Below are 14,147 nucleotides of genomic sequence, written 5' to 3' on the forward strand. Positions count from 1 at the left end.
ACTGGTGAGAAGTTAGGGACTGGTGAGCCTTTAATTCCTGGTCACCTGTGATATGGAATTGTGTCTGTGCTATCATGGCACACACTTTGAGGCTAAAGTTACTAGAAGTTAAAGTCATCAGTGAAATTCAGGAATGGTAGACTCAACTCTTGGGCACATCAGAAAATGAAAAATAATAAGAAATCAGCCAAATATATACTTGTGGGGAGCAACTCGGACTAGACTAAGTTACTGGAATTAAGACTTATTCTATACATCTGCTCTCCCACAATATGGCGCTGAGAAGGGAGAAACAGCTTCTACACAGCTGCCTCCAGTTCCACCAATAAACTGTAGGACCTGCTCCTGATTGGAGGAGAGCAGCGTACTCGGCGTGTGGGTAGCAGAGTTGGGATTGGTGGAAGAGGACTATAAAGGAGGAGAGAGACAACATGCACCGGGAACATCTATCTGAAGGAACACCTGTGCAGCCCCCGAGAGAGCAGGCCGGCGGTGTGCCGCTCCCCCGCGGAAGTGGGGAAAGTGGCTAGGGGGAACCGCCCTTCCACGGAGGTGGAAGGGTCGGTAGCCAACCCGGGAAGAACCAGCAGCAAACCCGGGAAGGGCCGAGCAGATAAAAGAACAGCGCAGGGTCCTGTGTCGTTCCTCCACGAAGAGGGGGAGCGACAATACTCCCTAGATTGTTATCATCTTCTGTAACAGCTAAAATGAAGTGGAAGGGAGTGTTGGGCTGCATCTTGATGCTGGGCCCTGCTCAGGTTTCTGCTGATCTGAGTCACTGCAGCTGGCCCAGGGGCCACTCGAAGGGAAAAGTTACCCTGGGACAACAGATGGCTTGTCTATCACCTCCAGTCACCAAGGAGGTTGCCTGTGCTGAGGGAAGATGAATCCAAGAAGGAAATAGTGTGAAGCGATTGCCTCATTGTATAGATTAATTTATATATTATTGTTGTTAGAGCATATCTGGTTCGACACAGGACCCATGCTCACTATTGACAACTCAAAGTAGCTATGCATGATTTGGACATATAGCAGGTTATTAACTTGGTATACTGGATAAAAGTTTCTGTAAAATCTGTTTCTTTGAGAAGAGGGAAACTGCCATTCTCCAATAACTACCAAGTGGAAGTCCCCACATAAAGAAGCCAATATGTTTTGTATGTAGGCCATACTGAAGTGGCTTTATCACATATCCACTGAATGTGCCCTTTTACTAGGTGGTAATAAATTCCGTGACCAGGGGGCCTTATTTCTCTGGACACCCCTTGCAGTCTTGCTGCTGCGAAACTCACAATGATATGAAAAGCCTTGTCATATTTACTATCTTGGTTTGCCTTATTGATCTTACAGATGCTTAAAAAATTAAAAGGACTCAAAAGAAAGTGAAGACAAAAGGAGGAGTCAAGGTACTCATCCCAGCAGAGTAAAATCTGTAGGTGGTCCTTAAGAAATGGAAAGAATAAAGTTAATACTGATGGAGTTAAAACAGAATCTGAAAGTAGAGTCAACCAAGGCGTCCATCCTCAGAGGAATAAATGAAGAAAATGTGATACATATACACAATGAGGTACTATCCAGCCATACAAAGAGTGAAATTCTGTCAATTGCAGAAAAATGGATGGAGCTAGAGGACATCATGCTAAATGAAAGAAGTCAGACACAGAAAGGCAAATACCACATGTTCTCCCTCATATGTGGGAGCTAAAAGAAACCCTCAATATGAACAGATTGTTGATTACTAGAGGCTGGGAGCAGTGGCAGGGATAAAGGGAATTAGATGAATACATATAGGGAAGATGGGTGTGGTTTATTGATTGTGACAATATTTTTATTTTGTATTTAAATATTAAAAATAAAATCTTTTGTAAATTAAAACTGTTTTAAAATAAAAAGTTTAAAATTTTAAATAGGTAGATTAAAACAATGAAAAAAATCTAGGTGGATCTTTGAAATTCCTGTTGGCTCATACCATATTTTTTTTTTATTTGACAGAATTAGACAGTGGGAGAGAGAGAGGGAGAGAGAGAGAGAGAGAGAGAGAGAGAGAGAGGTCTTCCTTCTGTTGGTTCACTCCCCAAATGGCTGCAGCTAAGCTGATCCGGAGCCAGGAGCCAGGAGCCAGGTGCTTCCTCCTGGTCTCCCACATGGGTGCAGGAGCCCAAGCACTTGGGCCACACTCCACTGCCCTCCTGGGCCACAGCACCACAGCAGAGAGCTAGACTGGAAGAGGAGCAATAGGGACTAGAACCCGGCGCCCATATGGGATGCTGGCACCGCAGGTGGAGGATTAACCAGTGAGCCTCGGCGCTGGCCCTGGCTTATGCCATATTAAAAGGCCTTAAATAATTCTGCTATACTTATCCTGGTTTGGAAGAATTAAAAAATCTGGCCAGCGCCGCGGCTCACTAGGCAAATCCTCCACCTAGCGGCGCCGGCACACCGGGTTCTAGTCCCGGTCAGGGCGCCGGATTCTGTCCCGGTTGCCCATCTTCCAGGCCAGCTCTCTGCTGTGGCCCGGGAAGGCAGTGGAGGATGGCCCAAGTGCTTGGGCCCTGCACCCCATGGGAGACCAGGAGAAGCACCTGGCTCCTGCCTTCGGATCAGCGCGGTGCGCTGGCCGCAGCAGCCATTGGAGGGTGAACCAACAGCAAAGGAAGACCTTTCTCTCTGTCTTTCTCTCTCACTATCCACTCTGCCTGTCAAAACAAAACAAAAAATATCTGGAAGGCAAGGATGACAATGAGACACCTGAACATGTATCACCAGTGGCAACAGTCTGCCAGATCAATCAAGATGAAGGTTGACAAGAAACCTGGGTCTTCTAGTTCATACCCCAGCTGGAGACTGGGTAATAACAGCTGGAAGTGGAGAGGAGAGATTTCTGGGACACCTTGGCAGTGGACCCCAGTGCACCGTGAATCCTAAATCTGTTGGTAAAGTCCTGATGGGGGCCACAGATTGGGAGAGTAAATAATGGATCATGGAATAAAAAGGACTTCATGTGTTTCCTTTACATGAATGCAATATTGGGAAGGATACTATGTCTGACTGGGGAACCCCTCCCCTACCTAGTATTGTGAAACAGAAAGCATCTGAATGTTTTCCCAGGCCAGTCATGATTGGACATGCTAAAAAGGAGTAGTGAGAGCTACTCAATCCCACAGTTTGTTAATCTGAAGCAATGTAGGATATATAAGTGCACAAAAATAAATGAATGACATGTTAGAAGGTAAAGTGCTGATATCAATGAATTTTTTGTATATGGCTTGTGCATAAAAGGGGTGACTCATGTAGAGTGATAGGGAAATACTGAACTTGAATAAAGTTGCACTACCCATAGCATTAGTAGTCCCTGCTATATTTCAACAGGACAAAAATATACTGCAGGCCAAAGGAGATTACTACTCAGTGATTGATTTTGCCATGGTTTTTCTTTTCTTTTTCTTTTTTTTTTTTCTGTCTTGATCTTGGAAAATGGCCAATTGCTGTTTGCCTTCATGTGGGAAGGATTCCAAGTTATATTTACTGTATAGGGTTATTAGAATTCACCAGCTGCTGTATAATTTGGTTAGAAGACATTTGCCTCACCCCAGTTAGAATGGTTCACATACAGAAATCTACCAACAACAGATGCTGGCGAGGATGTGGGGAAAAAGGGACACTAACCCACTGTTGGTGGGAATGCAAACTGGTTAAGCCACTATGAAAGTCAGTCTGGAGACTCCTCAGAAACCTGCATATAACCCTACCATACAACCCAGCAATCCCACTCCTTGGAATTTACCCAAAGGAAATTAAATTGGCAAATAAAAGAGCCATCTGCACCTTAATGTGTTTTTTTTTTTTTTTTTTTTTTTTTTTTGGACAGGCAGAGTGGACAGTGTGAGAGAGAGACAGAGAGAGAAAGGTCTTCCTTTTGCTGTTGGTTCACCCTCCAATGGCCGCCGCTGCAGCCGGCGCACCGCGCTGATCCGATGGCAGGAGCCAGGAGCCAGGTGCTTTTTCCTGGTCTCCCATGGGGTGCAGGGCCCAAGCACCTGGGCCATCCTCCACTGCACTCCCTGGCCATAGCAGACAGCTGGCCTGGAAGAGGGGCAACCGGGACAGAATCCGGCGCCCCAACCGGGACTAGAACCCGGTGTGCCGGCGCCGCAAGGTGGAGGATTAGCCTATTGAGCCACGGCGCCGGCTCTGCACCTTAATGTTAATTACAGCTCAATTCACAATAGCTAAGACCTGGAATCAAGCCCAGTGCCCATCAACAGTAGACCGGACAAAGAAATTATGGGATATGTACTCAATAGAATACTACACAGCAGTAAAAAACAATGAAATTCGGTCATTTGCAACACAATGGAGGAATCTGGAACACATCATGCTGAGTGAAATAAGCCAGTCCCAAAGGGACAAATATCATATGTTCTCCCTAAACGGTGACAACTAACCAAGCACCAAAAAGGAAACCTGTTGAAGTGAAATGGACACTATGAGAAACAGTGACTTGATCAGCCCTTGTCCTGACTGTTGATGAACAACTTAAAACTTTATCCCTTTTAGTATTTTTTTGTCATACTTAATACTATTGGTTGAACTCTGTAATTAATACACAATTATTCTTAGGTGTTTAAATTTAACTGAAAAGTGATCTCTGTTAAATATAAAAGTGGGAATAAGAGAGGGAGGAGATGTACAATTAGGGACATGCTCAATCTGACTTGCCCCAAATGGTAGAGTTAGAAACGTGCCAGGGGATTCCAATTCAATCCCATCAAGGTGGCATGTACCAATGCCATCTCACTAGTCCAAGTGATCAATTTCAGTTCACAATTGATCATAATGATAGGATTAAGAGTCAAAGGGATCACATGGGCCAGCGCCGCGGCTCACTAGGCTAATCCTCCGCCTTGCGGCGCTGGCACACCGGGTTCTAGTCCCGGTCGGGGTGCCGGATTCTGTCCTGGTTGCCCCTCTTCCAGGCCAGCTTTCTGCTGTGGCCAGGGAGTGCAGTGGAGGATGGCCCACGTGCTTGGGCCCTGCACCCCATGGGAGACCAGGAGAAGCACCTGGCTCCTGCCTTTGGATCAGCGTGGTGCGCCAGCCTCGGCATCCATTGGAGGGTGAACCAACGGCAAAGGAAGACCTTTCTCTCTGTCTCTCTCTCACTGTCCACTCTGCCTGTTAAAAAAAAAGGGGGGGTGTCACATAAACAAAGCCTAGTGTCTGCTAATACTATCTGATAGAATTAAGATGGAGAGAACAATCCAACATGGGAAGTGGGATACATAGCAGACTCATAGAATGGCAGTTGTCCTAAACAGCACTCTGGCATCAGAATTAACCCTTAAGTCCTTTGGATCTGGCTAAAGAGCCCATGAGAGTATTTTTGGCATGGAAAGCCAAGACATTCTGGCAAAAACAAACAAACAAACAAAAAACCTAAATGGGGGATCTCTGTGGGTGAGATCCCAGTAGAAAGAACGGGCCATCAAAGAAGGAGGTACCTACCTTTCTCTGAAGGGAGGAGAGAACTTCCACTTTGACTATGACCTTATCTAAATATTATAAGAGTCGTTGAACTCAAAAGGCTTCCATAGCCTTGGCAACTCATGACTGGAGCACAGGGAGATTACTGATGCCATAAACAGGAGTGTCAATTTGTTAAACAACAACAGGAGTCACTGTGCACTTACTCCTCATGTAGGATCTCTGTCCTTAATGTGTTGTACAATGTGAATTAATGCTATAACTAGTACTCAAACAGTATTTTACACTTTGTGTTTCTATGTGGGTGCAAACTATTGAAATCTTTACTTAATATATTCTAAATTGATCTTCTGTATATAAAGATAATTGAAAATGAATCTTGATGCGAATGGAATGGGAGAGGGAGTGGGAGATGGGAGTGTTGTGGGTGGGAGGGAAGTTATGGGGGGGAAAAGCCATCATAATCCATAAACTGTACTTTGGAAATTTATATTTATTAAATAAAAGTTAAAAAGAAAAGAAAAAGAAGACATTTGGAATGATTCATTATTGGTGTAATGGTACACTGTATTGATATCATGATCATATCTGAAACTGAAGACCAAGTGAGAACTGATCCAAATGCCGGGTGACAAATATGACCAACAGAGGCTGGCTGATAAATGCAACAAAGGCCCAATGGCCTGAGCAAATGGTGACATTCTGAGGACAAGAGAAGACCAGGACATTTTGTATGTGACTAAAACTGCTGTTAATATCTATCCTACATCAAAAGAAGCCCAGTGTTGGCTTGTCTATTTGGATTTTGGAGGATGCATATTCCACATTGGGGAGACTGCAAGTTCTTCTCTGTGAAACTACCCCCCAAAAATGCCGTATTTGAAGGGGGCCAAAATAAAATCAGGCCATGTCTGAATCACAAGAAGCAGCTTCTCTCTTGACACTTTGGGTCCTTATGATCTACACACATACATGATATAGGAAGTGCTTGTAGAGTCCTTATGTAGACTGGAGGTTCTTGCAAAAGCTTATGAGTGCCACCCAGAGGTGACCACTGGGATTTTGTACTAGAACATTCCTGGATAATGTGGTAAGATATATGCCATTTGAGAGACAACTACTGTTTTGCTGTTGGCATTAATGGGAACTGCTCCTGTGACTGAAGGACATAAAACCTGAAGCATCCATCAGGTCTTGGGTGATGCCAGGAAAACACTAATAAGGAAGGTAGTACCCAAAAGAGTTCAATAATAAAAAGGAAATGGTTTATACAGAAACATGATACTGGTGGGGGGCATGCAAAGAGGTAGTCGTTGTCTCCTCAAGCAGGTGGCTCCCTTTCTTCTAGGACTGGCTTATAACTACTTGGGGGAGCGCTTGGATCCTATTGCCACGTGGACAATACCCTGTTAATATATCTGTACTAACCAAGAAAAGGCTGCTTGGTTTTTGGATGACAGTTCCAAGGTGTGTGGGTAGTGTCCTGTTTGGGGCTATTACACTAACTTTGGCAGATGAAGAGATACTGATCAAAGATGGTAACAAACAGCCACTGTTGAATTGTATGCTGTTTTCCTTGCATGATGGGAGAACTTAACAGCAATGAAAGCCCCTTGGTTTGGGGTTTATTGACTCATGGGCAGTGGCCAATGGCCTGGCCCTATGGTTAGGTAGATGGCCAGTGGAACTCTGTTCTTTTCAAGGGATTCCCATGCGAGGCATGAATGAGAACATTGCAAGAACTTGGGAAAGTTTACAGAATTTATTTCTACCCTATACAATCCAAGTTTTGTAACATTTACAACAAAGCTCTTGGGGCTGGCTGTGGGGCATGAATGTTTGCTTCTGATTTTCTATTATTCCTGGTGAGCTTCTTCCCGGCTGTCACGGACTCCGTGGTGTGTTGGGGAAGGTCAGGGAGGGAAGTCCAGAGGGAGAGGCTGCCAGCGCCCGTCTACTTCCTCCCTCTGTGCAATGCAAAGCTCACTGGTGATCAATGAACTCCTCTGTCTTGCATGAGAAACGGAGATGGACTCAACTAAGTGACTGCAGTTCTGCATCTCTCTGCCATATGGGATCAGAAGGTCTCTAATGAAATTGCTAATGGGGCTGCCCTGCTGCTGCCCATCACTGGCAAACTTCAGCATAACTCAATTTGCAAAGTTAAACAAAATTGTTGGTTTTTGCAAATTATGTTCTTTCTAAAATTTTAAAACATTTAATCAACAATTTAGATGGCATGTATTTAAAGTGTACAATGTAGTGATCTGATAAATGTGTACATTGTATAATGATTATTATAATCAGAATTAACTCATCCCCAGAATGTGTTTATAACTGAAAGTTTGTACTTTTTGACCAACATCTCCACATCTCCCCTACTCCCAGTCCTGATGACCATCATTCTACTCCTAATATCTATGGGTTCAACTGTTTCAGGTTCCACATTTAATTGATATCCTTCAGTATTTGATTTTTTGTGGCTGGCTTATTTCACTTCACATAATATCCTCCAAGTTCATCCATGTTGTCACAAATGGCAGAGTTTCCTTTTTTCAAGAAAACATTAAAAATTATTTATATTTGTATTTGTGAGGGTTGGAGATAAACACAAAGCTCCAGTGCTCTGGCTCACTCCCCAAATGCTCACAATGGCGAGGGCTGTACTGGGGCCTCAGCCAGGAGCTGGCAACACAATCCAGGTTCCCATGAGGATGGCAGGAACACAATTACTTGAGCTATCACCATTGCCTCCCAGGGTCTGTATTAGTTGGAAGCTGGAATCAGACATTGCAGCTGGGAACTGAACTCAGGACCTTTGGTGAGGGACACAGATGCCTTAATGGCTAGGCTAACTACCCACTCCCTTCTTTATTTCTAGGGGCCAAATAACATCCATAGAAAGATGGTCCTCACAATGTCTTTATCCATTCTTCCACTGATGGACAGACACTTAGGTAGTTTCTGTGTGTTGACTGCTGTTGAATAACACTGCAGTGAACATGACAGCGAGTATCTCGGAGCTACTGATTGCATTTTCATCAGGCACATACCCAGAAATCGGATTGCTGGTAGTCTTTCTCTCTCTCTTTCTTTCTTTCTTTCTTTCTTTCTTTCTTTCTTTCTTTCTTTCTTTCTTTCTTTCTTTCTTTCTTTCTAGATTTATTTATTTACTTGAAAGGCAGTTACAGAGAGTTACAGGGAGAGGGAGAGGGAATAGGAGAGGGTGGGGGAGGGGTAGAGGTAGGAGAGATCTTCAGAGATATCTTCTATTCCCTGGTGCACTCCCCAAATGGCTGCAGCAGCTGAGGCTTAGCTAGGCAGAAGCAGGAGCCTGGAACTCCATCTCGGGTCTTCCATGTGGGTGGCAGGGGCCCAGGCACTTGAGCCATCTTCCGCTGCTTTCCCAGGAGCTTTAGCAGGGAGCTAGATCAGAAGTAGAGAAGACAGGAGTCTAACCAGTGCCTTGATGCCAATGTCACAGGCAGTTTAACCTGGTATGCCACAACACCAGCCCCAGTAGTTTTATTTTTAAATTTTTGAGGAACTTCCATACTGTCTTCCATAATGACAGTACCAATTTATATTCCCACCAGCATATCCTCATCAACATTTCCCTTTTGTCTTTTTCATAATAGCCATCTTGATATGAGTGAGCTGACGTCTCACTGTGGTTTAGATTTGCATTTCTCTGATAATTAGCGATGATGAGCATCTTTTCATGTAGCTGTTGGCTATTTGTATGTCTTTGGAAGAATGTCTATTTGAACAGATTTACTGTTTTTGCTATTAACTTATGTCTTCTTCAATTTCTTTCAACAATGTCTTAGAGTTTTCAGTGTATAGATCTTTCACCTCTTTGATTAAATTTATTCCTAAGTATTTTATTGTTTTTGGTACTATTATAAATGGAGTTGTTTTCATTATTTTCGGATTAGTGTATAGAAATGCAACTGATTTTATGTATGACTTTGCATCCTACAACTTTACTAAATTAATTCCAAAAGTTTTTAGTGCAGTCTTTGCGTTTCCTACATATATGACCATGTCATCTGTAAGCAGAGACAATTTTACTTCTTCCTTTCCTAGTTTGATCCTTTTACTTCTTTTTCTTGCCTAATTGTTTGGTTAGGACATCTAGTACTATGTTAATTAGAAGTGGCGAGAGTGGGCTTTATTGTCTTATTCCTAATCTTAGGGAAAAACATGCAATTTTTCACTGTTGAGCCCACTGTTAGTTGTGGGCTTATCATAAATGGCCTTTATTATGTTGAGATACATTCCTTTTATATCTAATTTGCATTTATCATGGAAGTATACTGTATTTTTTAAAAAAAGATTTATTTTTATTTATTTGAAAGGCAGAGTTACAGAGAGGCAGAGGCAGAGAGAGAGGAGAGAGAGAGAGAGAGGTCTTCCATTCGCTGGCTCACTCCCCAAATGGCTGCAGCAGTCAGAGCTGGGCCGATCCGAAGCCAGGAGCCAGGAGCTTCTTCCAGGTCTCCCACGTGGGTTCAGGGGCCCAAGGACTTAGGCCATCTTCTACTGCTCTCCCAGGCACATCAGCAGGGAGCTGGATCGGAAGTGGAGCAGCTGGGACTTGAACTGATGCCTGTACGAGATGCTGGCACTGCAGGCGGCTGCTTTACCTGCTGTGCCACAGTGCTGGCCCCTGATCATTTGATTTTTTTTATCCTTTGTCTGTATCACATTCATTGATTTGTGTATGTTGATCCATCCTTGCATCCTGTGGGTAAATCCCACTTGATCGTAATGAATGATCCTTCTAATGTGCTATTCAGTTTGGTTTGCCAGTGTTCTATTGAGAAGGTTTTTTTTTTTTTTTTTTTTTTTGACAGGCAGAGTGGACAGTGAGAGACAGACAGAGAGAAAGGTCTTCCTTTGCCGTTGGTTCATCCTCCAATGGCTGCCGGTGGCAGGCATGCTGTGGCCGGTGCACCGCGCTGATCCGATGGCAGGAGCCAGGTACTTCTCCTGGTCTCCCATGGGGTGCAGGGCCCAAGTGCTTGGGCCATCCTCCACTGCACTCCTTGGCCACAGCAGAGAGCTGGCCTGGAAGAGGGGCAACCGGGACAGAATCCGGCGCCCTGACCGGGACTAGAACCCAGTGTGCCAGTGCCGCAAGGCAGAGGATTAGCCTAGTGAGCCGCGGCGCTGGCCGAGAAGCTTTGCATCTACATTTGTCTGCATAATGGCCCGTGATTCGCTTTTCCTTTAGTGTCTTTTTTGGCTTTTGGATCAGGATGATGCTCATCTGATAAAGTGAGTTTGGAGTGTTCCCTCTTCTTCCATTTTTTTTTTTTTGGAAGAGTCTGAGTAGGATTGGCATGAATTTTCCTTGAAATGTTTGGTAGAATTCACTTGTGAAGGGTCCGCTCTTGGACTTTTCTTAAAGGGTGAGGAGTGTTTGAGGACTCCTGCGATCGCTTTGCTCAGGTTTTCCATTTATTCATGATTCACTCTTGGTAGGTTGTTGAATCTAAGACTATATTCACTTCTTCTAGGTTATCCAATGGGAGGAAGATTAGAAAATTCACAAATATGTGTAAATTAAATAACACAGTTCTGAACAGGCAGTGGCTCAAAGGACCAATAAGAAAAGAAATCAGAATATATTTTGAGACAAACAAAAATGACAACTTAGCATACTAAAACTTATGGGATGCAGCAAAAGCAGTTCTGAGAGAAAGTTTATAGCTATAAATGCCTACATTAAGAAAAAAGAATGATTTCCTATAAACAACCTATGTTTACCTCAGGGAAGTAGAAAAAGAAGAACAAACTAAACCCAAAGTTTTCAGGAGGAAAGAAATAAAGATTAAAGTAGAAATTAATGAAATAGAAATAAAAAATAACAGAAGAGATCAATGAAGCTATGAGTTGGTTTTTTTTTTTTTTTTTTTTTTTTTTTTTTTTTTTTGACAGGCAGAGTGGACAGTGAGAGAGAGAGAGACAGAGAGAAAGGTCTTCCTTTGCCATTGGTTCACCCTCCAATGGCCGCCGTGGCCGGCGCGCTGTGGCCGGCGCACCGCGCTGATCCGATGGCAGGAGCCAGGAGCCAGGTGCTTTTCCTGGTCTCCCATGGGGTGCAGGGCCCAAGCACTTGGGCCATCCTCCACTGCACTCCCTGGCCACAGCAGAGGGCAGGCCTGGAAGAGGGGCAACCGGGACAGAATCCGGCGCCCTGACCGGGACTAGAACCCGGTGTGCTGGCGCCGGACTTGGTTTTTTTGAAAAACAAATAAATAATTAACAAACTCTTAGCTAGTCTAACCAAGACTAACCAAGAAGACTCAAATAAATCTATTTTCTCAAATTTTTTTTAGATTTATTTATTTACTTGAAAGTCAGAGTTACACACAGAGAGAAGGAGAGGCAGAGAGAGAGAGAGAGAGAGAGAGAGGTCTTCCATCTGCTGGTTCACTCCCCAAGTGGCTGCAACGGCCAGAGCTGTGCCAATCTGAAGCCAGGAGTCAGGAGCTTCTTTTGGGTCTCACACGCGGGTGCAGGGGCCCAAGGACTTGGGCCATCTTCTACTGCTTTCCCAGGCCATAGCAGAGAGCTGGAACAGAAGTGGAGCAGCCGGGACTCAAACTGGCACCTGTATGGGATGCCAGCACTGCAGGCAGCAGCTTTACCCACTACACCACAGCAGTGGCCCCAATACTTTTTCAATCTTAAATTTTCTTGAAGCTCTAGCGGAGAAAACCAGACTGTGGGGTTTATATTACAAGGATGTCTTATGTTACCAACTTAATAAACAAAGACATTCTACTTTGAAATATCCTCTGAAGCACAGGTAACCAGTACTTTCTCTGGGGAATTTCCTCCTCCCAGGAGTCCAGCAAGCACGATGTCTTATCCCATGTCCCAGGACCAGTCTGGGCTGCTCAGAGGTGTAGCTAAGGGCTCCCTTGAGGAAGATGGATCTAGAGGTCGTGCTGGCTGTTGCTGCTCTAGAAACTGGCCAGAGTGGGGTGGCTGTTCCTGCTGCCACCAGCACCCCTGACACTTCTTCATTTCAATTCTTTCTTTCTCCTTCAAGTTGCAATTGTCTCAGTTACTCCCCTCCTCCCTCTTCACCTCAGACCTTCCAGTCAGTCATCTCTGTAAAGCACTTAAACTTCCAAGATTTAAAATATCTATTCCCCAGAAACCATAAAGGAACAGATTGATAAATTTGACTGTGTAAAAATTTAAAACTTCTGTTTGGCAAAGACAAGACAGACTGTGAAAACGTAATTGCAGAACATATGATAAAATGGCTAATTGCCTCAATTTGCAAAATAACCCTCATACAAATGAATAGGAAAGTAAAACAACTCAGAAGAAAATAGGCAAGTTATAAGAGCAGACAGTTCACAGGAAAAATATAAATGGTCTATAAAATTGTGGGAATATTTAGACTGTTGCGTCAGTCTAATTCATATTTATTTTTAAAATGCTTTATTTATTTATTTGGAAGGCAAAGTGACAGAGGGAGAGAGAGAGAGAGAGAGAGAGAGAGAGAGAGAGAGAGAGATCTTTCATCTGCTGGTCCAATCCCAAATGGCCGCAACAGCTGGACTGGGCCACGAAAGAGCTAGGAGTGGGGCAGGTGGAAGCCAGGAGCCAGGAACTCCATCTGGGACTTGCATATGGGCAACAGGAACCCAAGTACTTGGGTTATTGCCTGCTGCTTCCAGGCACGTTAGCAGGCGGCTGAATCAGAAGTGGAGTAGTTGGGACCCAACTGGCACTAGGATGAGGGATGCTGGCATTCTAAGCAGCTGCTTAACTGCCTCACCACTTCACCACAAGGCCGGCCCTGCACCTATTTATTTTATTTTTATTTACTTATTTTTATTTATTTATTTATTCCACATCTGTTTATTAACTTTGGTCTGGATGTCCTTTAATGACATATTTCTTAATTTGATGCAATTAACTCAATCAGCTTTGATAGTAAGATTTATTCTTTGTTTTTGTTTTTGTTTTTTAGAAGTCCTTCTCAGGGGCCAACAATGTGATGTAGCAGGTAAAGCTGCCACCTGTAGTGCATCCCATATGGGTGCCGGTTCAAGTCCCGGCTGCTCCACTTCCCATCCAGCTCTCTGCTGTGGCCTGGGAAAGCAGTAGAAGGTGGCCCAAGTCCTTGGGCCCCTGCACCTGCATGGGAGACCTGGAGGAAGCTCCTGGCTCCTGGCTTCGGATCAGCACAGCTCCGGCAGTTGCGGCCAATGAGGGAGTGAACCAGCGGATGGAAGACCTCTCTCTCTCTCTCTCTCTCTCTCTCTCTGCCTCTTCTTTCTTTGTGTTACTCTTTCAAATAAAAATAAATAAATCTTTATAAAAAGAGAAGTCTTTCTCTGCCTTACTTGTCAGGGAGATATTAACCCACAGTACTTACCATTAACTTACAACCTTTTTCCTTGATGGCATTAATCCTTCCACAGTTCTCCTGTGTACTTTGTAGGTAGAGATCCAATTTAATTTTTTTCCTCTCTAGTGAGACAATTTTGATAACACCATCTTCTAAGCAATGTGTGCTTTTGTCATTAAATTGAAACACAAGATTTACTATGTATCAAATTCTCATCTATAGGAATAAACTATTTCTCAGTTCTTTATTCTGTTCCATTTGTCCAACTTTTGTTCTTGTG

At 43.9% G+C, this 14,147-nt stretch overlaps 1 long non-coding RNA gene across 1 annotated transcript in view; it reads left to right on the forward strand.

Annotated features, from left to right (window-relative positions):
• LOC108178296 (uncharacterized) overlaps nucleotides 1-13,840 on the forward strand; it is a 79,441-nt gene extending 65,601 nt beyond the window's left edge. Inside the window, exon 3 of the long non-coding RNA XR_016217930.1 lies at nucleotides 13,487-13,840. This is a non-coding gene — a long non-coding RNA (uncharacterized LOC108178296). The remainder of the gene's footprint in view (nucleotides 1-13,486) is intronic.
• The last annotated feature ends 307 nt before the right edge of the window (nucleotides 13,841-14,147 follow it).

Source organism: Oryctolagus cuniculus, chromosome 12 (assembly GCF_051225735.1).
Source record: "Oryctolagus cuniculus isolate XC-2025 breed Fujian yellow rabbit chromosome 12, ASM5122573v1, whole genome shotgun sequence".
Taxonomy (NCBI): Eukaryota; Metazoa; Chordata; class Mammalia; order Lagomorpha; family Leporidae; genus Oryctolagus; species Oryctolagus cuniculus.